Source organism: Peromyscus leucopus, chromosome 4 (assembly GCF_004664715.2).
Source record: "Peromyscus leucopus breed LL Stock chromosome 4, UCI_PerLeu_2.1, whole genome shotgun sequence".
Classification (NCBI taxonomy): Eukaryota; Metazoa; Chordata; class Mammalia; order Rodentia; family Cricetidae; genus Peromyscus; species Peromyscus leucopus.
Genome location: NC_051066.1, coordinates 18,795,626 through 18,823,594, shown reverse-complemented (window position 1 = coordinate 18,823,594; position 27,969 = coordinate 18,795,626). Strand labels below are relative to the sequence as shown.

Here is a 27,969-nt window from a genome sequence, read left to right as displayed (position 1 = left end):
CTGAGATGGAAGGAAATAAAGTGGATGGCCTGCGTAATAAAAGCAGGGATTAAAATGGAAGGACGTGTAATTGATGAGCTGTTTACAGAAAGCACAGGGTAAGATGGAACGAAATGCAAAAGATGAGCAGTTTAGGGAAATTGTAGGGTAAATCAAAACATAATGAAAGAATAGGAAAGTGAATAAAATATTGGTTATATTTTAATAGATGACTATGATTGTGAAAATTTCTTTTGAAATGTTAATATTTGCAATTATGTTCGGGTACAATGTTTCTTAAAAATTTAGAATGAAGAATATAGCCATCAGTTACTGCAAGGTATCGGTATCCTGTTTTGGAAGTGTCAAGACCAAGATAAGATGAAAAACACCTCTTAAGTCCAACTTCTTTTATCAACATTTATTAAATACTAATTTCACCCCTTTTGTATGCAAATATGTAAACTTGACATTTATAGAAGAGAAAGCATTTAAACTAGTAATTGAATAGAAGAGACGAAATTTGTGCAAAATACATATAGGACTTCTGAGTGATTCAGAATTGTTTAAGTGCATTTACAAAGATTCCTCATTGTGAAGATAATTAAAATCATAAGGTTCTGAGATTCCATTTATACTGAAGAGCAAATATGAAGGTCTTAAGTAATTTTCTTAATACAATTCCATAAAACTATCTTAACAACACACAACCATTATAGCTTATCATAGTGTTCTATAATTGTCAGTTACCACTTGGTATGCACAGTTAATCATAAAGTCTCCACCCATACTGTTCACCAATCCCCCTATTATGAGCTTTGGTAAGTGAGTTAATTTCACTGGCTGGTTAGCTGTGTTGTCTTCTGCAAGGCTTTTGATAAAGTCAAATAGGGTGAGGTATTAAATTTAAATTGCTTACTGGCTAGAGTGTGATTTCTATAGTTTAATCCTGAAACTTGAACATGATATTGTTTTTGATAGAAGATATAATTCAACAAAGATTTCTGCTCGACTATCAGAAATAAAAGTGCTGGTGATGATATACTAAGAAGGCTTGGTCTTTCTACAGTACCTTTTTATTCTCTTCAGTGTGATTATTCCATCATGACACTGAGCATATTCAACCAAAACCATAGGATGGATTGGCATGTGCTTTGATTTTTTTTTTCTTTAATACATGGCCAGGAAATTTGAGTGAGGTTGTCTATGTCTTAGGAAAATAAAAAATTAGTAGGTCTAAATACAGAACAAATACATAATAAATGAGGAACTATTTTCAGCATGTATATATGGATAGCAAGCTATGCTATCCATAGCATAGGACCAGAAAAATGACACAGTGGGTAGAGGTCCTTGCCTACAGGCCTGATGAGCAGAGTTTGATCCCTTAATCTCACAAGGTTGCAGGAGATAAATGACTTTCCTCAAAGAGTGGCTTGTGCGCTCAGCCATTCAAGCATAAATACACACATAGAAACACACAAAATAAATAAAAATTCAAAAATTACATCGTATTTTCTGTTATTTTTGAGACTTAATATTGACTATGTCAGAATATAAATATTTTTAACAAGTAATTAATCCATTTTCTTGCTGAAAGTCATTTGTATATAATTATTAAAAACTTTTAGTAAATTAAAAACAAAACATTTAATAAACCTGTGCTGTAAAGATTTTGCGTGGGTGTACATTTTGATTAGGTTTGATAAAACTCAGAGGGAGGACTGCATTCATCCTATAGTCAGTTATGCGTTGAACTATACTTAAGCTTTGGGTCCTAGAATGAGGCTGAGGACTGAAACTCAACTCCATAATAGATGCCTGTAACTGGAGTGATATAATATATGATCGTTTTATTCAATCATTTGTGAATTTGCTCCAATTAACATTTAAGATAGCACTTAGCAAATGCTTATTTCACAATAACGCATGGGGAAATTTTAAAAGGATGGGACATGAATGCTGGCATCTACTTGGTGATTTAAACCTGTATTTCCTATATTTTAATAACAGTTACAAACTGATGCATTATATTTTGAGTAGCAAACAAGTGTTGTGAACCTCCTCATTTTGCAGTTATATGGTAGGCCTAGAGGCTGATGTGTTAAGGGGGATACTGAAATATTGTTATAGATTCTCTCTCTGTAGATATTTAGAGAAACTTGATAGCAGGACTTTTTGTTTGAAAACAGAAGGACTGTTTGTATCCATAATCATCCTGAGATTTTTCTCAAATATCTGAACCCTAGAGTTCAACTACTGAGTCTTTATCCTTGTAAAAGCCCATGTTTTCATATATATCGAACTCCTACTCTGCTCTGAAATTTCTACTGATACATGGGACCCCTTGAAGTAAGATTTTCACAGATCCATGTGACTGTACCTACAAAAAGGCATCTTTCCTTACTGTTTCTCATCTTATACTTATTTCACTCTGAATAATTCCTTTTTAAAATCCCCTAACATCCTGAGGCATCATTATAATGTAACATATATGGACACCTTACATGCTATACATCTCCAGTGGAGTTTGTGGTTGATGATCTAATTCTAGAACTTTAAAATACAGTCACATAGCTCCATGTTTCTCTTTTAAAAGCTGGCCCAATACAATTCTTGTTTCAGCAATTGGAAACTCTTAAATGTAATGATTTCCTATCATATATTTCTAAGCACTCAAGTCTTTATAATGAAAATGAATGTTTTTAAAGCTTGGTAAGGTGGAAAATTATTTATTATGTAGAAAAAGACTTTATTTCAATAATATTTCTACTATGGTACCGCTTTCCTGTAGTTTATGCTCTTTAATCCTATAGCATGTTTTTCTTTTATACATTTGTTTTGAGAAATTCACCCTTTTCTCACTGTGCAGCCGGGACAGCTGCCTGTCTCTGTGTATTGGTGTGTGTGTGTGTGTGTGTGTGTGTGTGCATACTTGTGAAAGAAAGAGAGAAAGACAGTAAAGCCACCCCTTAATGTTAGGATATTCAGGTTACCAACATTTTACTGACCTTACTGGTTGACAGTCTGCCCTCAGAAGGATGAATAGTCATTTGTTGATACTTCTTTTGATTTTTTTTCCTGTATTCACAAAACAGACTGAGATTTAGAATATGTTGCAGGAAGCTAACAGGGAGCCCACACAAGGAGGCAGGTAGCCTGCCAAATATCCTAGACTCTGGAGAGATCTGTAGTAAACTGAGAGGAAATAGCTTTTTGTTTACTAGGAATGTAAACTGAATTGATATAGGAACCAATTTACTTTAACAAAAAGTGCAGGTGATGTAGTTGTTTTCTCCTAAAATATCACCAGGTAGCTCATATTCTGTGATTATTTTTTGTTTGAAAAAATTCTTTGACATCCTTTTTTTTCTCATTCTTTTCAAACGTATCTAACTCTAAAATGACAAAATAGTAGCCTGTGAATACTTTTCTATGAATCAGAGTGAAGATTTGCAATAGCATATGAAGAAAATAAGCATTGGCATTTTATAGGAAAAAAACTAAGTGAGTTTTCTAAGTGTAGACTTTAAATTCAGATTCCTAGTAGCTACTTTTGGGGAAAAATGTGTGGTTAGTCAGATTTTACTGTATAAAATCCCACATAAATAGACTTTGGGTTAGCATTTTCATACAGGATTCTCCTCACTTGTATTTTCAACTGTTATGATGTTTGCTTAGCACCATCCTTGTATGTCTGTGGTGGATATTACTGAAATCAAGTATCCGCAATGGAACTTTGAATTGCTTTGTATTTTAATCACTACTACTTGGTAAAGCATCTACAAGTAAGTAAAAAAAGGTACAGTTTTTAAAGATCATATTTAAATAAACCTAGATGTGCTCTTATAAAAATAACTTTGAGGATTCAAGTAAGAGCACTGTGAACTTGTGAAGAGTCAATTTTCAGATATTAACACTCCAGCATATATGGTAAAGACAGGATAATAATTACTTTAGTTATCACAACTATGTGCAATGCTTATGTAGAACATAATGGAAATAGATGGAGAGCTGTGGTGGACTTTAGTCTGGGATGTCAGCTCTTCCTGAATTATGGACACTGAGAGCAAGTTATTGTTTATCTTATTCTCAATTAAAATATTAGCCTTCAAAATTATATTCCCATTTTTTTCTGAATATTTCCTTATTGTAAAAGACTACCCACTGAGATTCCTCATGAGGTTATCGTGAGTTAAAAATACTCTTTAAGGGCAAGCAAAAGAGCAGATCTTGTCTGCGACCCATGGCTTCTCACACTGTGCATTCTATTTTTTGCATACTTTCCTTCCCTGAATAAGTGCTAAGACAGATACATTCCTAGAATTCACCAGTCATTCTTTCATGGAAGGTGGGGTTTTTCTGGATGTTAAGGAAAAGCAGAAGAAATGTGAAATTGCACTGTTCACTGAAGTTTGTGTAATTTTACAGTGTTTCAAACCCATTTCATTTTTGTTAACAACTGAAAAAATAAAGCAGTATGTAAAGATACCACATTTTCATTATTCAGTTATCAGTAGAAGGATATTGGGGTATTTTTTGTCTATTTCCTGGCTATTTTGAATAGAGCATTACTGAACATGTATGAGCAGGTGTCTCTGTATTAGGGTATAGATTCATTTGAGAATATGCCCTAGAGTTGTGTATTAATTACTATTCTGTTGCTGTGATAAAAGACCATGATCAAAAGCAATTTATGAAACTTTACATTGTCTTACCTCTTTTGGAAGCACAAGAGTCGACTAGTCCACCACGGGGGGGGGGGGGTTGGTACGCATGGCAGAAGAGGCAGGCATGGCAGCAGTATTAGACATCTGATAGATCACACTCTAGTCACAAGCATGAAGCAGAGAGACAAAACTGGAAATGGTCCAGGACTATGAAATCCCAAAACTCAGCATGATTTACTTCATTCTGTATGGCCACACCTCGTAAAATATCACAGACAGAACAACCAAATGGAGACCAAGTATTCAAACACATGGACCTATGAGGAATGTGTCTTAACTCAAACAACTACTTTGTACTCAGTTCTCCCAAAAGGCTTATTATGATGCAAAATGCATTTAGTCCAACTTTAAAATGCACAATAATCATTTCTGTCACCAGCACTGTATAAATGACCATGTCTCTTCTTCAGAGACTCAAGGTAACCTCTTAAAATGATATTCTGTGAAAACAAAAAAGAAAATTGCATGTTTTCAGCATTCAATCATACATTTCTGTTTGAAAATGGAGGAATGAAGTAATGTGAAGAACTTCTGGACCAAAACAAGACTGAAACCCATTAAGGTAAATATCAAATCCTATAGCTCCATTCCCAGTAACAGGTAGATGGCTCAAGCCTTCAAGGTTTGTTGTATGCATCACATATCTTTCTCTTTAGTTTGTTAAACTCTCTGTATGGAGCTCTTCTTGAGGAATGTCTCGTGGCTTTGGCACCTCCAGCATCGTGGTGTCTTTGTTGTCACCCAAGCTTCTCTTTCTCATTTTCTTTCAAAGGCCTATCAGAAAGTAACAGGTGCTTCCATGCCTTATGTTTCCTGGCTTCAGTACTGTCTGAAATAAAGAGGAAGAAGCCAAGACTCCCTTACTCATGAGATGTCCATGCCTCTAAATTTATGGAAATATGTGGATAATGTTACCAGAAGGAATAAATACTCAGAATCTTTAATCCTATTTGCAGAAGCTGCAGTATTCAGTTGCTTTCCTGGAGCTGTAAATTTCCTAAGTTGCTTTTCAAAAATTAGAAGCTTAGTTCTGTGAGTCCTTTCACTGAAGGTATCCTTCACTTAGTTTTATTGCAGAGTGAGCTTACCACTTAATGGCACTAACCAGTTTAACAATTACAACTACTCTGTTACCACAGCCTTGGCTGCAACATTACTTTTCCTTGTGTTCTTTTCCTCTTGAAATTGTATCTGCTGGATTTCTTCCTACTGCACTTGTTATTTTTTATATCGACATGCCTAAGGGAAATCATTTGTAACTGTGGCACAGACTCACTATTATATTGCCTTCATAGTTTGTTCCTCCTCCGAAGAAATTAGTCTATTATGTTTCAACTTACCCTTAGCTAAGTTCTCAGGAAATGGTTAAGAAAATAAAATAAAACAAACACAAATAAAACAAAAAACAGATTCTGTGCCAGGAGTGTCTACAATTAGAATGCCCCATTAAGGTTTGCTTATAAAATTCAATCACTTTTCTAGTCTAAATTAGAAAGTCTTTGAAATGCCTCCAAACCTCAAGGTCAAGTTCTCCACATTAACACCTGACTTCTGGTACTTTCTTCTGTATTTCTTAGTTTTCTGTAGCTGTGATAAAACACAATGCCCTAAATCAACTCACGAAAGAGTTTATTTGGAAATACCTCTTTCAAGGGGCAAGAGACCCTCAAAGTAGGAAGGCATGGGAGCAAGCTCTAGGCATGGCAGCAGGAAATATAAGGACTGATCACATTTCAACAAGCAAGAAACAGAGAGATCAATATGGAAATGGGCCAAGGCTAGAAAATTTCAAATCTCTCCCCCCATAAAATATTTTTCCAGCAAGGCAGTGGCACTCAAAATCTCCCTAAGCAGCACTACAAAAGGAGATTGGGTATTCAAATACATAAGCCCATGAAGTGTATTTCTCATTTAAACCAGCACAAGGAATATAGTTGGGTAATATGATATATCTACTTTTAACTCTCTGAGGAACCTCCACACCGATTTACATAGTGGCACACCAGTTCTTTCCCATAACCATGGAACACTGTAATCATTTTTTTTTTCATTTTTTTGGTTATAGCCATTCTAACTGAGGCAAGATGGAATCTCAAAATACTTCCAATTTTTATTTACCTGATTGTTAAGAATGTTGAACATTTCTCAGTCATTTGTATCTCCTCCTTTTTTATAACTTTGTGATCAATTTCATTCCTCATTTTAATTGGTTGTTTTCTTCGTATTTAGTTTTTTTATTCATTGTATATTATATATATTAACTGTAAGAAGTATAGTTAGTAAATATTTCCCCTTTCTATAGTTTGAAATTTCATTCAAATTCTTGTATTATTTGATACACATATTTTAGTTGCATGACATCTGATTTACTAATTGTTGCTCTGAGTGTATTGGTGTCCTGTTCAAAAAGGCCTTTCCTGTGCCAATGATTTCAAGTTTATTCCTTACTTTCTCTCTACTGCATTCAGTGTATCAAATCCTGTGTTGAGATTGTTTATGATTTTTGGAATTTTGTGCGTGGTAAGAGACAAAGAACTAGTTTTATTTTTCTATATGGAGCTATCTTGTTTGTCCAGCACAATTTGTTGTAGATGTCTTTTCTCCCATATGCACTTTGACTTCTTTATCAAAAAACTGGGTGGATATAAAACTGTTAGTAATATGTGCAGTGCTGGGTCTACACTTCTATTATATTGAACAATGAGTCTGTTTTTGTGTTATTACCAAGGTGATATTGTTAATATAATTCTATAGTGTGATTTAAAATCTAGGATGGTGAAAAATACAGCATTTTTCTATTGTTCAAGGCAATTTTGGTTATATTTGATCTTTTGTGCTTCCATGTGAAATGATACTTTTTAAAAATCAATTTCTGTGAATAATTGTTTTGAGGGTTTTTTTATGAGGATTGCATTATATATGTAGATTGACTTGGGTAGGGTGGGTATTTTTACTGTATTAAGTCAACCAATCCATGAGTGTAAGATGCATTTTCATATTCTGTTATATTATTTTTTTCAACTTATTTATTTACTTTCCAGTATCTTAAAGTTTTAATAGTATAAACCTCCCACTTACTTGGTTATATTGACATACATACACACACACTCTCTCACACATACACGGTTATTAAGAATGGAATAGTTTCTCTGATTTCTTTCTTGGTAGGCTTATTTTTTTGTTTTTGGAAGGCTACTGATTTTTTTTGTAACTACTACTTTGCTGAATGTGTTTATTGAGTGTAGGAGAGTTCTGGTGGAAACTTTAGAATATTTTGTATATATAATCATATCATCTGCAAATTAGGATACTTTGACTTTTTCATTTCATATTTGTATCTCTTTATGTTCTTCACTTGTGTTACTGATCTATCTAAGATTCCAAGCACTATATTGAGCAAGAGTGAAGAGTACACATCCTTGTTTTAATCCAGATTTTAGCAGAAGTTCTTTGTCTCCTCTGTTTCTCAAGATGTTATCTATAGACTTGCTGTATATTGTCTTTATTATTCTGAAATGTGTGCCGTGTATTCCAACATTCTCTTGGACTTTTAACCTGAAAGGATGTTCAATTTTGTTAAAGGCCTTTTCTACATCTTTTGAGATAATTGTGTTGTTTCTGTCCTTGAGTCTACTTATGTACTTGAGTCTATTTATTGATATATGTATGTTGAACCATTCCTGCATCTCTAGGATGAAGCAGAATTGATAATTGTGATTAATCTTCTTGATGTCTTCTGAAATGCAGCTGCAAGTATTTTATTGAGAACTTTTGTTTCCACATTCATTAGAGATATGGGCCTCTAATTTTCTTTCAGTGGATCTTTTGATAGTTTTGTATCAGTTCAATAATAATTTAATGAATATAATTTAGAAGTGTTCTTTCATTTTCTATTTTGTGGAATAGTTTGAGGAGTGTTGGTGTTAGTTCATCTTGGAAAGTCTGATGGAATTCTGTGTTGAACCCACTGCCCCTGGCAGTGTTTTATTTTTCAACACTACTTGTATCTCATTGGATGTTATGCATATATTCAAATGTATTTGTTGCATCTTGATTTATCATTGGTAAGATATATATATCTAGAAACTAACTTCTATTAATTTCTCAAGATTGTTTGAATATACATTTTGAAGTGTGTCCTTAGGATTCTCAGAATTTCTTCAGTGTCTCTTCTGTTTTAATGCCTCCCCTTTTCCCTCTAATTTTGTTAAATGGCATCTTCTCTCTATTTGTTTTCACTAATTTTTTTTAATATTTTCTAAGGAGTAACTTGTTTTGTTGATTCTTTATATCGCATTTTTCCTTTCTATTTCACTAATTTATGCCGTGGTTTTGATTATATCTCCCAATCTATTTTAGGAGGGTATTTTTACTTGTTTTTAGAAGGGCTTTGGGTACACCTTTAATCTATTGATTTTCCATCTTTCAAACTTGCTTACATAGTTACTTAGTGCTGTAAACTTTCCTCCTCAAAGTTCTTCATTATGTCCCATAGAATTTGATGTTGCATTTTCATTTTCTTTTATTGTAGAAATTTTTTCTTTTTCTTTTTTTTTTTTTCTTGGTTTTTCAAGACAGGGTTTCTCTGTGTAGCTTTGCACCTTTCCTGGAACTCACTTGGTAGTCCAGGCTGGCCTCGAACTCACAGAGATCCACCTGGCTCTGCCTGCTGAGTGCTGGAATTGAAGGCATGCACCATCACCGCCCGGCTTATTCTAGAAATTTTATACCTTTACTAGATTTATTTATCAACACAATTATCATTTAGTAGTGGGTGGTTTAGGATCCATAAGGGTTTTTTTATTATTATTATTATTTTGTAACTTTTGTAGTTTCTGTTGTTGCTATCTAGCTTTATTCTGTTCTGGTTACATAGGATGTGATTTCAGTTTTCCTGTTTGTTGATACTTATTTTGTGTCCTAATATACAGTTTATTTGAATAAATCTCCATGGGCTTTTTGTAAATAATATATTATTTGGTGTTTATGAGGCATGTTCTGTAGATATCTATTAGGTCCATTTAATTTATTATTTAATTTAACTACAGGATTTCTTTATTTAGTTTTTTATTGTTTTTTTTTTTTCCAATCACCTTGTTTTGGGTGAGAACTGGGTAGAATACTGACCCAGAATCACTGTATTAGATTTAATCTGCTGTTTTTGATCTAGCAGTGTTTATTTAAATGAAATTTGGTGCTCCTCCTATGTTTGGTGGAAGCATGTTTAGGATCCTGTGTGTTAATTTCTTTTTCTTTAATGAAGAATAAATGTTCCTCTTTATGTCTATCTCTTCTAATTAGCCCTGGTTTGAAATCCAACCTTTAGATATTGGATATTTTTTAGATATTGTTTCTTAGTTCCATTTTCTTGGAATAATTTTTTCATCCTTTTATCCTAAGGTGATATATTTGTTGGGGATCTCTTAAGGAATAAAACTGGTAGAACTGATATTAAAGGGGATTTATTAGATTTACTCACATGATATATCTAAGTATTCTAACAATGGTTTTCACACAACAGAAAAGTCAGACTCTCATATTTGTTCAGTCCATGAAGACGGATGTCTCTTAATGCCAGTCTAGATTTCGAGAGGATTCTTGGAGAGCTGCTGGTTTTCAGTCTGCCTTGGAATCCTGAAAAAGTTTGATTTAATACTGGCGAAAACAACAGAGAAGACAAACTTGACAGTGACATTTGAAGCAAGCCGACAAAAAGAAAAGCTTGCTTCTTCCATATTATTTTATGTGGACTACAACTAAAAGATTAAGTATAGGTCTTTCCACCATAAATAATCTAATTAAGAAAATGTCTTATATACTTGCTCAGTACCTTTGGTTTATTTTACTTTTCCTTTTACCTTTATCTTTTCTTTATTTGTTTGAAATAGTGTGTTTATAAATGTTATGATTTTTAAAATTAAATCTTCTTTCATATATTCCAACCTGACCACAGTTTACCCTGCCTTTTCTCCTCCTAGTCCCTCCCTACCACCACTCTTCTCCCCCTAATCCACTCCTCTTCTATTTCCCTTTCGAAAAAAGGTACGATTCAAAGGGGTATTAACCAAGCATGGTATATCAAGTTGCAATTGGACTAGGCACCTCCCCTTATATTAAGGCTGGGCAAGGTAGCACAGAAGAGGAAAAGTCTCCTGAAGATCCAGATGTAAATCCACACACCTATAGACACCTGATTTTTTATGAAGAAGCCAGAATTATACAATGGAAAAATGAGAAAAGAAAGCACTTTAACAAATGTGTTTGTGTACCTGGATGACTGCATGAAAAAGAAAGCAAATAGATCTGTATCTATCACCCTGCACAAAACTCAAGTCCAAGTGGAACAAAGACCTCAAGATAAAACCATATACATTGAACCTGATAGAAGAGAAAGTGAGGAATAGCCTTGAACACATTGGCACAGGAGACAACTTCCTGAATAGAACACCATTAGCACAGGCATTAAGAATGACATTTAATAAATAGGACATCATGAAACTTAAATGCTTCTGTAAGGCAAAGGACATCTAAAATTGGAAGAAAAAAACTGCAGCCTACAGAATGGGAAAAGATTTTCAACAACCATATATCTGATGGAGAGCTAATTTCCAAAATATATAAATATTCAAGAAACTAGGCACAAACAAACCAAATAATCTAGTTAAAAATGGGATGCATATCTAAACAGAGAATTGTAGGAGGAATCTTAAATGGTCATATTAATAAAATCAAATCCAGGGCCAGGTATTGGGGTGAATGCTGGAGGATCAGCGCAGCAGAACAAGCCACAGCTACCTCACCTTGCCAGTTCCTCAGCTGATCCTGTTTCCTCAGACTGGAAGCCTCTAAGTCCTTATCCAAAATGGGTCTCAGCTGAACTGTGCTCAAAAGCCTAAAAGCTTAACCAGCCAAAAACTTAACCAGCCAAATGCTTCTAGTTTCTGGTCTTCACACCGTATATATTTTTCTGTTTTCTGCCAACTCCCTGGGATTAAAGACTCACTTTTGGGGATTAAAGGTGTGTGTCACCATGCCTGGCTGTTTCCAATGTGGCCTTGAACTCACAGCGATCCAGAGGGATTTCTGCCTCTGGAATGCTAGGGTTAGAGGCGTGCACCACCATTGCCCAGTTTCTGCTATGGCTTGCTATTATCTCTGACCCCCAGGTAACTTTATTTATTAACATACAAATAAAATCACATTTCAATACAAATAAAATATCCATAGAGAATTATCAACAGGGGAATCTGAAATGGCCAAGAAACATTGAAAGAAATGCTGAATATCCTTAGTCATCAGCAAAATGCAAATCAAAACTACTCTGAGATTTCATCTTACACCAGTCATAATGGCTACGATAAAAATCACAACTGACAGCTCATGCAGGCAAGGGTGTGGAGCAAGAAGAACACTCCTCTACTGATGGTAGGAGTGCAAACTTGTACAGCAACTTTAAAAACCAATATGGCCATTTCTCAGAAAATTGGAAATCGATCTACCTCAAGACACAGCTATATCATTCCTGTGCATATAAACGAAGGATGCTCCACCCTACCACAGGAACACTTGCTCAACTAAGTTCATAGCAGCATTATTAGTAATAGCCAGAAACTGGAAACAACCTAGATGCTCCTCAACCAAAGAATGGTGAAAGAATATATGGTACATTTACACAATGAAGTATTACTCAGCTGTTAAAAAAATGAAATTAGCAGGTAAATGAATGGAATTAGAAAAAAGTCATCCTGAATGAGTAACACAGATCCAGAAAGGCAAACATAGCATGTACTCACTCTTTTGATTACCTGTATTGGTATTTGATTTTGTTGCCTGTGACTTTTTTGGTGTGTTTTATTCTTCCTCTGTAGTTAAAGTATTCCTTCCAACAAACTCTTTAATGTTAGCTTAGTCATCATGAATGCTTTAATTCCTTTTATTATTTAAAATTTTTATTTTGTACCTTCAGTTTTAATAAGTTTCTGCATATAATAAGCCTGGTTTGATGGGTGTGGTTTCAAGGCCTAGGGTACATCTTTCCAGGCATGTTTTAAAATTTTCTATTGAGTGATTGGGTGTTATCTAATATTCCTGCCATTATAAGTGAATTGGCATTTCTCTGTTGTATTTCAATACCTGTTCATTATCCTATGCTTTTCACATTACAGTTATAATATTTCATGGATATAAAATTTCTTGTATAGTCTCTTCTACTTGGTGTTCTTTAGGACTTTTGTTCCTAGGTGGGATCTCTTTCTATAGGTTTGCAAATTTGTCTTCTCTGATTTTACTCAAGATATTTTCTTTGCTCATATAATGAAGATTATATCTTCTTCTTTGCCCATAATTTGGAGGACTAAGGTGAGATGATGATCCGTGGAGAGTACCTGTTAATCTTTTAAAAATAGTTCCTTCATCTGAAACGAAAATGTAGTAAAGGAAATCCAACATATTATATAATTCAAGTTAATCGTGGTTTTGCCACATAAATCTTATAGAACTCTCAATTAATAATTGTAATGGTGTGCCTGTAAATTAGACATTTTGCATAGCTATTTTAGCTGCTTTTAAAAATTCTCCATAAAAATTGGTTGAGATATTGCTTTGGTTGTATTTGTACTAGACATGCTTTCTATAAAATTGGAGTTATTGGCATCTATCCACATTCAATCAAATGTTAGTTATTGGTCCAATAATATGAACTTTCAGGATACTTTACTACTTATTCCTGCATTATAATCTCTGCTCTGGTCAAAATTACAAAATGGCTATACCCAGTATGCTCCAAAATAACTATTGACTGCCTATCAGATGCCAGTAATGTAGGATTTCACCTCAGTAATCAGAAGGCATTGAATGCTGTTTGAGTTCTGGTTGTTTATTAAGAATTTATGAGTAAAGTATATCTCACTTAGTTAGAAGGAAATGGAACTTACTAGCAAAAACTATAAGTAATGTAATATGTATTTTTTTTAGGATTCCAGCTTTGAAAAAAATATTAAAAGCATAACTTTACAAATATTTTCTAAAATTCTAATTAGAAATTCATAGTATGTGAGACAGTTTTACAAGTAAGGAATTGAAACATGACATAAGAGGTTCAACTGCAAAGCTGTATTCTATCAATGCTTCTTATATATATGACAACATTCTTTAACACTAACAATCAATCTATCATGAAGCATTGGATCATATTTGCACACACTGTTTCCTTTGATATTTTATGTGTATAACTAAGCTTACTCTTGTATATTTATAACATTTGTTTCCTCAAGTACATTTAAAAATACCTAAAATCATAAAGCCATCGTATTTGTGACTCACAAAATTCATGGGAGTTTATTAATAGAAATAATTAAGAATTTTGAAAAGATATGTCCTAGTCATTGGGAAAGGGCTTTATGTGAATAATATCATTTTATTTCTTGTAATTATCTGTAAAATACTCATTATTATTATTCCTATTTTACAAATAGAGATGTAAGGCTCAGAAGCAGGAATACTTTTCTCATTGTCACCCACTTAGGAAGGAGCCAAACAGATATTTGAATATGTGAGACTAGGAAATATTTACATTGTCTTAACCACTGTTCAGTTCAATGTCCTCAAACTGTTATGGTTTAAAAAACAGGAGACAGACTCAGAGAAAAAAGCTTGGGATGGATGAATGAGGACAGGTAGATGAATGCTACTTAAATAATTTCAAACTTACATTGTGCTAATTACAGCGGATAAACCAGAGTAGGAGTAGCAATATGTGGATATAGGTCATAGACAATCTAGATTGCTACTGAACCAAGGCAGACAGCCTCTTACTGCCATCATTTGTCATAATGTTGTAATATGTCACAGACAAAATCTGCATGAGAAAGAACAGTTCAGAGATCATGGCTTGAACTGCAAGCCTAATGCTTATCATGAATGTAAGAGAATATTATCAATAAATTTGGTCTTAATTTGATATTTTAAAGACTTAGAGTTTAGTGAGTCAGAGAGGCCCCAGAATATAAAAGCTTTTTAGAATGATGGAATTATGAAAAAAGTGTATGAGACAGGATAGGAATCCTTCACTGTGAGGAATCCCTCACTGAGGTTCTGTGTTATCTAGCATCATGTGTGAACCTTGGATTATCTGTCATGATACTCAGCTTACTGACTTGAGTTAAATGTGGTTGGTTTTTTATTTTATTTTATTTTATCTTATTTTTACTCTTTTGCGGGCCTGCCACCCAGCCCCCAAATAAACACACGGAGACGTATCTCTATTTATGAATGCCCAGTCTTAGTTTGGTTTGATTCTTAACCTTTCTTAACGTATATTATCCCACCTACCTTTGCCTCTGCACTTGTATCTTTCTCTATTCCTTACTTCTTATACCATGCCTTGCTGTGTAGCTGGGTGGCTGGCCCCTGATGTCTTCTCTTCTCCTTTCCTTGCTCCTCCCCCACTTCTTCCCTTCCTACTTATTCTCTCTGCATGCCAGCTTTGCCTATTCTTTCTTTTACTTAGCTATTGGCCATTCAACTCTTTATTAGATCAATTTAGATAGACAAAGTAACACAGCTTCACAGAGTTAAACAAATGGAACATAAAAGAATGCATCACATCTTTGCATCATTAAACAAATATTCCACAGCATAAATGAATATGATGTATCTTCAACAAATATTCCACAACAGCTACATATGCCACATTGTCCTCTTCTGGGTGTACAATGAAATCACCATATTTACTGTTCAAGAAATGTACTTCCTCCAACAGGCCAGGTTAATCTCAATTTATGTTACTCTGTGAAACTGCAGCTTTGGGAGATGTTTCTTCAAATGTATGTAACTTTTGCTGAGTGTCATATTTTATGAATGCTCACCAATTTGCTACAAGTATGGGGAAGATTCCTTGAAAGACATACTTTTACATAACAAATTTAGACTACTCTTACATCATGAACTGAGACAAACTAAGCATGACAAGTGCAAAGTAAGACTCAATGTCATAAAGTCAGGGATAAGTGCATTCTACAGATGATGAGAATCATTAATCACATTTTGTTTGATGATGCCTCTATTGGACAATCTCTATAATTTTATTTAAAGACATGAATAAGTAGTGGATTATAGTTTTTCATATAAAATACTTAAATCTCCTTTGTTTGTTTGTTTGTTTGTTTGTTTGTTTTTCAAGACAGGGTTTCTCTGTGTAGCTTTGCGCCTTTCCTGGGACTCACTTGGTAGTCCAGGCTGGCCTCAAACTCACAGAGATCCGCCAGCCTCTGCCTCCTGAGTGCTGGGATTAAAGGCGTGCCCCACCACCGCCCGGCCTTAAATCTCCTTTTAAACTAGGTAAAAACTGAAAATATATTATCAATGATTACTTCCTTAAATAGTGCTTAGAATATGTTTTGTTCTAAAAAACTTAAAATTTAGACTATCTGAAAAATCTGTCCTGTATTATTTTTGTCAGTAAATCCTTAAGCGTCTCCAAGTCCCCTTTTCTGACTTTGAAATTCAAGCATTTATCTCAGATTTCCTCAGTATGGACTAAAGCCTTCAAGTAAGGCAACCTTCTACCAGTTGGCAATACTTAGCAGAAATGTTATCTTCTGCAGAGGGACATGTTAGATGGTGAGTGACAAACGAATGAATGAATAAAAATGGATATATTTTAATTTGGGGGTCAGTTATTATATTTTTCCTCCAACTTTTCTAGGAATGTTGCCTTACTGATACATTTATTTTGTAGTATTTTAGATGAAACAAGTTGTGAGTCAAGATTTTGTAACTTAGGTGAGTCAAAATGAATTTTCTTATAATGTGTGGATTACGGTATTGTGTAAATAGGATATATTTAGGTAATAGATACACATAATTAACATCCAAACATGCATGTGGGTAGTGTGCATAGTTACAATATAATTATATACACTTACTATATATATAATCTAAGAAAATTACATGTGACTTTATTGATAGAGCTAGACTGCCATCCCAGAGCTATGTATATGTGGTGAGGAAACATGTTAGTTTTTCAGCTGTATTTACTTCTTGATAGTGTAAAATTCCTACTAGTTTCATGTTTGGCTCAGCATATATATTCATTCATTTCCATCATGTTTTCAATTAGAAGATATTCATAGATGTGTTTGTGAATTAAAATCAACTGTATTTACAAATTATAATCAAAGAAAGGTTAAGAATTAAAGTACCCACAGTTCTATATGACATACATTACCACAACAAAGCTCATTAATGTCTGGGTCATAAAGTTAATGCAGGTGCACCTGTACTGACCACACTGTAAACGAGCAAGATACACTTGTATGTTGTCTGTAAAATCATTTCTATGTAAATTAAAGCTACTTTTCTCTTTCTATTGTTTCCAAGTGAAAATATGAATTAACCTAACATTGTCCATTGAGTAAAAATTCTTTGTTTCAAGGCTTTCAACTAAATAATTTTACCACCATCCTCCAGGCAATGAACGTAAAGTCCTTTTGTTCTCTACCTGGCTTGTTCTATCATTTATGTTTAGATCTCTTCCCTGAAACCTTCCCAAGTTTCATGCTTTAAATATAATTTGCATCTTGCTATCTTTGATTGTATTACGCCAGCTTCTAATTGTAGCATTTTTTTTTTTTTTTTTTAGTTAGAAACAAACAAAACCATTTCTCACATTATTGGCCCTGGTACAGATAGCTTCTGTGATGCTATACACCACTTGTAGGAATTATTATACACATTCTGCCAGATTTTAACTATATGTTGAAAGTGCTTTCATGTTGTTACTTTTTAAAGGAGCTCTGTGAACTGCAACTGTTGCTCTTGTCAAATTATGAGTTTAATTGATACTTGCTATTCCATAAGTTATACCAAGCACCTTTTGCTGAATCTGCCTCCCAAAAGTATGTGGGGAATGAGTGAAGAAAATAACATAAATACGTTTTATTTTGGTTTGTTCAATTACATGCCTCCCAGAATTTTAGACATCAAGACGTTGATATTATTTCTGTACACATACGTATTTTTTTCACTTTTAAATAAGCTCTACCGTCTTCCCAACAGTTTTATGGTATCAACTCTATCACTGTGCAAACCTGACCTAAACTGGTAGAGGGTGGAAGTATATAGAGCTATTCACATTTCACATAATGGGATATCTTCTTCGTTTTCAGAGGAAAGTATGCTGGAGGTACTTGTTGGGTGACTTCATGTAAAGCATTCCTAAATACTGATGCTCCATTAACTATTAGCATTTATGAACTGGTTTGATTATGTGGGTCTCTTCTAGTTTTGTCATTTAAATTAGATGCAGTACCTTTGACCATAGTAAGCTATTAGGAACAAAATAAATAAACATATATGAAAAGGAGCACACAGTAAAACTTGAAAATGCCACTCAAGTATATGAGTAGTCTGTGTTAACTTTTATGACACTGAAATGAATAGTTCGTTCTGACCTCACTAAAATACCCGACAGATATCTTTATTACTTAAAGCACAGAAGGAACTACATTAAAACTGTAAATTTCATGACATTGAAATTATATACATATAGTTTCATATATACATATATATATATAGTTTCTTCTTTGATATTTTTGAAGTTTCTATAGAAGCTTGAGTGATTGCTCCCCATCTCTGTTGATAATGATAGCATAAATCATTGTCTTTCTATTACGTATATAGTAATGATAAATGTAGTGTTGCTTTTGAATCTAATGACATGTGCTGAATATCATTCCATTTGTTTATATTTTCTTTGGTGGAGTATCTGTGTCATCTTTCTATTTTTCTTGGATTCCTTATTTCTGTACATGTGAACAACAAATTCTTCCCATGATTGAGCCTATAATCTTTTTCAAATAAGTGTTTTGCAAATATTGCCTCACACTTTGTAGTGGGTCTTTTCAATTTCTCTCTACATTGAGGGTTGATTTTATTCTCTTGTTCTAGTTTATTCCTGGGATTATTGACCCAAATCCTCTCTTCTAATGCATGAATTTTTTAAGTTTATACAAATGTAATTAAAAATATGGCCTGAGAATTTCACGAATGAATATAATGTGTATTGATCAAATCCACTGCCACTCTCTCCCCTCTAACTCCTCCTGCATCCTCTATCACTAACTTTTCTCCAACTACATGTAATTATTTTTTAAATTCACTAAGTACACATAATGTGGCCAATATGTTCTTATGTGCAGCAGCCATCAGCTGTCAGTAGCTCCTTAGTCAGGCTTAGGACTTGGAAAGACCTTCCCACGTCCTTGCTGCAATTTTGGCTCTAGTGTAGATTATGGGGCCAGAAGCTGGGAGACGGTGGACATTGGTAAGACTTATGCTTCTTCTCAGATTCAAAGCTGTAGGAAAGAGAACAGGAAAAGTTGTGATAAATTGGAAGCAGATGCATCTCTTTCCAATCTAAAATGAGAACACATTCCTTCCCATTGTAAGCACTGTAGTACTGTACCCCTCAGGGCATATTTTAAATACAAATGTCACTATTTGACTTGCTACAGTTTTGATGATTTAACTAGTTAAGAACAAGGATAATACATTATTTGCATTTATTAAGAGGCCTTGCACCAGCAGGAATTTAGTTTTTTGAAAGAAAGAAGATGGTTAAACTCAATCAATATATTTTAGTTGTCTTCTGAGATGAAAGCAAAGGTTTCCAAGTCTTAGAAAAGTAGTAACATATGTTTCTGCTATTAAGAAATAATTGATGTTAGTGAGTACTTCAGCATTTTTATTTTAGAGCAAAATACAGACTGTTAATCCCATTGGAGATAGAATTCATTTTTACCAATTAACTAATGAAAACTTTGCAATCTGCCTAAAAAGTGGGAGCTTATCTATGCCAAGATCTCATGTTGAGATAGAGATGGTATTTTTCAACATTGAAAGAATAATTTTGTAAATATCATCATAATTAGCCTGGTTCCCAAGACATGACTGTCTGCAAATGAATACAAGCAGTGTGTGGTTAACTCTTTCATTAGATGTTTAATAACAGAATACATAATAATATTGTTTAAATTATAGTTGTCTGTTGGATTATATGTTGCATCAACTTAAAATTAGTGCCTTTGGATGCTCAGCTTTGTGGAATTCAGGACCAGATATAATGCCCAACCAATATCTTTGTAAGTATATGGTTGCATTTTAACAGGCAATATCATAGGTTCTTAGTGACAGATGTTTCCATTTTCTATACCATTACTATAGGTTATGTGTTTTATAATTGTGTTTAAGTAAAAACACTGACGCTAACCTACTGTAATTTTGTTTCATCAATGTCACTTGAGGGCTTCTTTTGTAACTCATTTGTACTACAATGGATGATTCAGTATTTATAGTATTTATATTTGTGTTTGTGTGTGTGTGTGTTTGTGTGTGTGTGTGTCTGTGTGTGAGAGGATATGTGTGTGTTTATGCATGCATGCATGCATGCATGTATGTGTTTGTGTTAGCTATTAGGAAAATGATCACATACATCAAATATACACTCTGTGTATTTAAAGTAGAGTTCATTCTCTTGCAGCAAACAAGTCTAACCTTTGGTCTGAATTCACAGGTTTATGATAACTTAGATGAAGGAGAGGAACAGTCTGTTTCCAAGCAGTATATTTACATTAGATTAATGCATTAATCTTCATTTGTATAAATATAAGTTTCCATATGTATTTCTATTTCCAATTTCACTGGTGAGCATATTTGGGATCAATGAAGCTGAGTCCTCTCCTAGTATGTATGAGAATTGAGAATTGTAAAGCAAGAAAGAGGTAATCATCATCACACAGGTTGAATTATAAAGTGAAGAACCCTTTGAAAATGATCTAGAGCTAAATTTTCTTGGATGATTATTTGAGAAGTTCCAATGAAAAACATTGCTGGAAAAGAGAAAATAATCATTTGTGTCTGTGGAGAACTTAGTCATATGTTTGCCTCTTTTTGTTGTATTAGTTTATTTTGTTCTTTGACAATGTCATGTGTGTATATAATATGTTCTGATTATTCTCTTCCCATCAGTTCCTTATATCACCACATTCACTGTCAACACGCTACTCCTCCCTACCAGTCCTCCTCCTGGACTGAAGACTTTTGTTATTTCATGAACCATTTAGTCTATCCAGAGGTGTCTCTGCCACCACTGGATTGGAACTATCCATTAAAGCCTGGCGTGTGAGGGGGGGCACTATATGTTTTGCAACCGTGGTTAAGTTACTTTTGGGTTTTATGATAAAATACTAGGGCCAAAAGCAACTTATTGAATGAAGAGTTCATTTGGTATGATTCCAGAGCAAGAGTCAATGATGACTGAGACATGGCTGCAGGTAACCAGATCAGGAAGCTGAGGAATCATATCTTCAACTGTAAACACGAAGCAGAGAGAATTCAAAGTAGGACAAGCTTATTAACTCCCAAGGCCTGCTCTCAGTGACATTCTTCAGCCTTTCCAAACAGTCATAGGTGCCTGGCCATATCATATGCAAAATTCCATTTAGTTCAACTTTAAAAATCCCCATAGTCTTTAAAGTTTCAACACTCTTCAGAAATCCAAAGTCCAGTGTCTGCTCTGAGACTCAAGGCAATATTTTTAACTGTGGTGCCCTGTAAAATAAATGTAATATAATATACTTCCAACATGTAATAGCACATAATATATATTTCCTGTCTAGAATAGAGTAATAGGCATACTGAATAAAAACTGGACCAAAGAAAGACCAAAACTCAATAAGGCAGATATCAAATCTTATAGCACCATATCTGGCATCTGGAAGTAAAATTTCAAAGGGCTTAGGTGCCCTTACCCCTCTAGTATTGATACCTGCAGCATTCATCTCTCAATTTGGATTCATTCCCTTTATGCAGGTCTCCTTTGCAGATGTTTTGCAATGCTGGCATCTCCAACATTTTGGCTTCTCCACTGTAATCCAAGGATCACTTCCACAGCTTCACACAGTAGCCTTCTAGGACTATGAAATTCTCAACACAGAAACACAAATCTCACTTCAAAGGGATTAAGAGGTAGTTCATTCTGGAGCTAGATTTGAGTGATTATGACCCCCTAGGGAACAACAATGATTTCAGTCTCCTCAAAAACAGTGTAACAAAAAGGAAGCAGTTTCATGAAGTTTGTGCAGTATCAGCCAAAGAAAATTATAAATCAGTGCATTTAAAAAAATATATTGGTAAAAACATTAACTGGTCAGTCTCAGCAGGTACAGAACTCTTAACTATAGGCTTAAGATCTTATCTGACACCATTCTTAGTCCTTTCATTGGTGGAGAATAGGGTTTTGTTAGCACATTCCAAAGGTTTTTATCTGTCTATTGGGATGTTAGGTCTGACACAGAGATTGGCAAGGACTGGCTGTTTAGAAGGGTAAAGATATCCCAAGAGAAACTGTAATTAGTTTATAGATTGGTAATATTCCAAACTCTTCATGTCACTGATGATTTTCTCAGTTAATCAGCCTGTGTAAACAGCTCTACCCAGGAAGTCTGAAGCTAAAGATATGCCCAAAATATAGTGTCCTTAGCAATGGGTCCTTGTCACTTAGTCCTGGCAGACATGCAAAGGAATGGCAAGAGTATGTTTTGCTTTAAAGGCATATAGGTCTGCTTTGCAGGTTTATCTTCTAACTCCATGGCACTGTGGTTTATGTTCAGAAAAGCACAGCTTCAAGAAGCTGATTTTCCAGCCATGTAGGGTATCACTCTTCAAATTCTTTTGTTTTTTCATTAATTAATTTTATTTGGTTACAAGATAGTAATTGTCCCTATGACTTTTCCATACCTCTTCCCTTTGACTGACTGAAGCACGATCCTAAATAGTCTTAATAATAAAAACCCGGAGTCAGATATTGGGGTAAAAGCTGAAAGATCAGAGAAGCAAAGAAACAGTCACAGTCACTTCTTACCTCTCAGACTCCTCAGACCAAAAAGGGGCTGAGCTCCTGTCTCCACCCTGCCTTATCGCTTCCTGTCTCCTGTTTGTACAGACCTCCAACTTCAATGGTTAACTAGTGGGTAGCTCCACCCTCTGATCTTCAGGCAAGCTTTATTTGTCTGAACACAAACAAAATATCACAACAGCTGACCTTTGCCTTCTGGTCACTTGTTCTTTTTGATGTTGACTGCTCTCATCTGTCACCAATTTTAGCACTCTATAAAGAGGCTCTTTATAAAATGTTGGCCCCAAAACACAAAGACATCACTTTTGAAGATAATCAAGTGTAAATGCCAACCAACAGTAAGAGGCAGTAACAATTTGTGGGACTCCGATACCTGAGTAGCATCTCTAAACGTGGTCTAACTGCCCACTCTGACTCTTGAACGTTCTCCAGTTTTTGTCATTCACATCTGTGTTTGGAGCCAGGGTTCAGCAGCTTGGAAGGAAGGTCTGAGATTTTCTTCTTACCCACTATCAGAAGTGAGAGCAGAGTGGAAATGGGAGAAAAGGAAGGTAGCAGTCATACATGCTGTATACATAATAAACAAATAAATCTTTTTAAAAAAATAAAGTTTATGCATTCCTAAAGCATCTAAGTTGGTTTATTTCAGGAGTCCCTTTCACAATCCTATGTCTCTCAGCAGCTGTCATTTGTTTATCAGCACTAAAAAATATTCAAAGTTAGCACAATAACATAGAAGATCCAGACTCCCTATATATTTCCATCTCTCCATGGCTTGTTCTCTTTTATTATTACTTTACTCTTTTTAAGACTTTACTGTATTATTTTTGAACTATTTTTACAACTGTCTATACTCTTTTTCTTTTCTTTCTTAAGCCTGTGCACATTGTTAAACATACTGTAACCTATTTAGAGGGTTTTTTTTCCATCTTAACCTGTTTTACTATGTATCAGCAACCTTTTATGTCTGCATGAGCTAAATCTTAAATTACAATGCAGCTTAGCTCATGGAGTGCTGGTGACTGGCTCTGCCCTCCTCAGTTCCCAGAGAGACTAGCCTCATGGTAGAGATACCAACAAGAGCCATGTTTACTGTCCCAGGTCTCAGGAGTTTCTGTGTCTGTGCTGCTGTAGGTGTTTCTACCTAGATTTATGCTACCAAGTAGCATCCTGCCCAATGCTCATAAACCCCATTCAAGTGCTTTGTAGCAGGGCCTCTCTTAAAAGAACCATGCCTCTGTGTGCCACTAACACAAAGCCTACCTGAGAGACCATGGTCAACAGGAAGCTGCATTTGATTCTGTGTTCTGAACTTTTTTAAAGCTTTCTTGGGCCTTATGTGGATATGTGTGGCCAGATGTTCGGTGCCATATATAGGCAGACTATTCTCTCCCACCTGCCAGCTTCCAAATAACCACATGGAGTTCTTTATTAATTATGAAAGTTTGACCAATAGGTGTGTTTCTAACTAGCTCTTATTACTTAAATTAATCCATGTCTATTAATTTACTCTCTGCCACATGGCTTTATTACCTTTACTCTGTACTGCACATGTTACTTTCCTGCTTCCTCCAGGTCTGGCTCGTGACTCCAACTTCTTCATCCCAGCATTTTTTCCGATCAAAAAATTCTGCCTAGCTACTGGCTGTTCGACTCTTTGTTCAACCAATCTAAGTAACCTTTCTTCACAGTGTAGAAAAGGATTATTCTCCAACATGAGCCTTTGAGGTTTGCATGTCAGTTTTACTTCTGATCCCACTATCTATTTTCTAATCATCAAATATATGGATATTGATAGCTACACAGACCTCCTACCCAGCATTGCACAACTCTTCCATGCATTAATTTACTTGATGCAGTGTGTTCTCTAAAGGCACAGGATAAATAAATCCTATAATCCTTAAAAAATAAAAAAGAGTTGTTACTGTTATTATTCTAATTTAACAAAAGAAGGAACAGAGTGAGAGAGGTGGTAAGTTAAATACAGACATTACTAAATGGTGAAACATAGGTTTCCAAAGAATCTGGACAGTTTAGGTGATGATAATCTAGTCCTCAGAGGCCTGTGCCTAATCCCAGCTCTGCCTCTATCTAAGGTGTGACTCAGATCTGGCCCCCGTGGCCCCTGAGGCTGTTCACTTTCCCCCAATTTGAAGTCTTGGATATGAACGTTTATTCAGCTTTTGTTTATCCCAAATATAAACTTCATCTTGGGTAAATAGGAAGGGAGAATCTGAATGTAATTCCGATAGTAATATGAAGAAAATAAATATTTTTAAATTTTCCAATCTAAACTGCATATCTTAATAAGTTTTATCCAAATTCATTTTAATAACGTTATAGGACATAATTATATAATGCAGAGAATGCAAACCTATTACCAGTTTCAGTTTATTGTTATTTTTTATGCTTTAATTCTTTTTTTATAATTTAATTTAATTTTACATATCAGCCACAGATTCCCCTGTTCTCCCTCCTCCTGCCCCCCCCACCCCCTACCCCCCATTCCCATCTCCTCCAAAGCAAGAACTCCCCTGGGGATTCACCTCAGTCTGGTAGATTCAGTCAAGGCAAGTCCAGTCCCCTCCTCCCTTCACCCAGGCTGAGCAAAGTATCCTGCATAGGCCCCAAGTTCCAAACAGCCAGCTCATGCACTGAGGACAGGTCCCGGTCCCACTGCCTGGATGCCTCCCAAACAGTTCAAGCTAGTCAACTGTCTCACTTATCCAGAGAGCCTGATCCAGTTGGGGGCTCCTCAGCTATTGGTTCATAGTTCATGTGTTTCCACTAGTTTGGCTATTTGTCCCTGTGCTTTTTCTAGTCATGGACTCAACAATTCTCGCTCATACAATCCCTCCTCTTTCTCACTGATTGGACTCTGATCTGGAGCTCTACCTGGGACCTGACCATGGATCTCTGCATCCACTTCCATCAGTCATTGGATGAGAGTGCTAGCATGACAGGGTGTTTGGCCATCTGATCATCAGAGTAGGTCAGTTCAGGCTTTCTCTCGACCATTGTCAGTAGTCTACTGTGGAGGTATCTTTGTGGATTTCTGGGGACCTCTCTAGCACTTTGCTTCTTCTTATTCCCATGGGGTCTTCAGTTATCGTAGTCTCTTTTTCCTTGTTCTCCCTCTCTGTTCTTGATCCAGCTGGGATCTCCTGCTCCCCTAAACTCTTTCCCTCAACCCTTGCCCTTCATTACCACCCCCTCCCCATGTCCAGTTTGATCATGTAGATCTCATCCATTTCTCTGTCATTGGGCGATCCCTGTGTCTTTCTTAGGGTCCTCTTTTCTAGGTAGCCTCCCTGGAGTTGCGAGTAGCAGTCTAGTCATCCTTTGTTTTACATCAAGTATCCACCTATGAGTGAGTCCATACCATGTTTGTCTTTCTGAGTCTGGGTTACCTCACTCAGGATGATTTTTTTTTCTAGATTCATCCATTTGCCTGCAAACCTCATGATGTCATTGTTTTTCTCTGCTGAGTAGTACTCCATTGTGTATATGTACCACATTTTATTTATCCATTCTTCATTTGAAGGGCATCTAGGTTATTTCCAGTTCTGGTTATTACAAATAATGCTGCTATGAACATAGCTGAGCATGTGCCCTTGTGGTATGATTGAGCATTCCTTGGGTATATGCCCAAGAGTGGTATAGCTGGGTCTTGTGGGAGATTAATTCCCAATTTTCTAAGAAAGTGCTATATTGATTTCCAAAGTGGCTGTACAAGCTTGCATTCCCACCAACAGGATAGCCAAAAGAATCCTGTACAATAAAACAACCTCTGGAGGCATCACGATCCCTGACCTCAAGCTCTACTATAGAGGTACAGTAATAAAAACAGCTTGGTACTGGCATAAAAACTGACATGTGGACCAATGGAATTGAATTGAAGACCCTGACATTAATCCACACACCTATGAAAATATAATTTTTGACAAAGAAGCCAAAACTGTACAATGGAAAAAAGAAAGCATCTTCAACAAATGGTGCTAGCATAACTGGATGTCAACATGCAGAAGGCTGCAAAGAGATCCATATCAGTCACTATGCACAAAACTTAAGTCCAAGTGGATCAAGGACCTCAACATAAATTCAGTTACTCTGAACCTGACAGAAGAGAAAGTAGGAAGTAGTCTTGAACACATTGCCACAGAAATCACTTCCTAAATATAACACCAGTAGCACAGACACTGAGAGAAACCATCAATCAATGGGACCTCTTGAAACTGAGAAGCTTTTGTAGAGCAAAGGACATGGCCAATAAGAAAAAGCAACAGCCTACAAAATGGGAAAAGATCTTCATCAACCCCACATTTGAGGGCTGATACCCAGAATATATAAAGAACTCAAGGAATTAGACATCAAAATGCCCAACAGTCCAGTTAAAAAATGGGCTTTAGAGCTAAACAGAGAATTCTCAACAGAGGAAGCTCAAATGGCTGAAAGACATTTAAGGAATTGCTCAACACCCCTAATCATCAGGGAAATGCAAATCAAAACAACTCTGAGATACCACCTTATGCCTGTCAGAATGGCTAAGATCAAAATCACTGAAGACAGCTTATGCTGGAGAGGATGTGGAGCAAGGGGAACTCTCTTTTTTTCTTTTTAAATTCTTTATTGATTTCACATTGTGCCCCACAATCCCCATTACATCCATATTCACTCCCCACCCTTGCAGCATCTCCTCCAAATTAATTAAAAACAAAACAAAATAAACAAACAAAAACACCACCTTGATCCTCTGTCTTTTCAACACTTCTTCATTCATCCCATTGGCAATGGGAGCTGCTGTGTGTCACACGGCATACCCTTTTGTCCAATCAGCTCCATCCACAAAGTGATTATTGCAATGAGTCATTAGTCTGATTCAAAGCCTCTGGCCTCTGATACACCATCATCACTGAACCCTCACCAAAATAACTCTCGAATATTCTGCTGTTGCCCTGAGTCATGGAGATCCAGCAGTTATTGTTCTGAAGGCTCAGGCCCTTCACACACTCCAACAGGGCATAGATGGGTTAGATATTAGGGTGTGCCAACCCAAGATTTAGGATGTGGGTCTGGGTGGTAGCTGAGCTGGTCTGGTCTGTCTGGGCTACTTCTGTCATCTCTCCCTAGTATGGGAGCCAGTTCTCCAAAGCACGGACAAGGCCAGCTTTCCTGCTGCCATTTCCAGTGAGGGGCACAGCCAGCTATCCCAGGGCCAGCGTTAAGCAGGGCTAATTCAGCATGGCCCTTGGATTTCAAGACACATGGTTCCTATTACCCCTCTGATAACACAGGTTCTGGACATCATCACAGACCTTAGTTGCAGCAGAAACATAGAGGCAGACA

The 27,969-nt window shown here is 35.7% G+C and overlaps 1 protein-coding gene across 5 annotated transcripts in view; it reads left to right on the top strand.

Moving 5' to 3' along the window:
• Lrp1b (LDL receptor related protein 1B) overlaps window positions 1–27,969 on the top strand; it is a 1,927,307-nt gene that overhangs the window by 1,710,878 nt on the left and 188,460 nt on the right. The window lies entirely within an intron of this gene.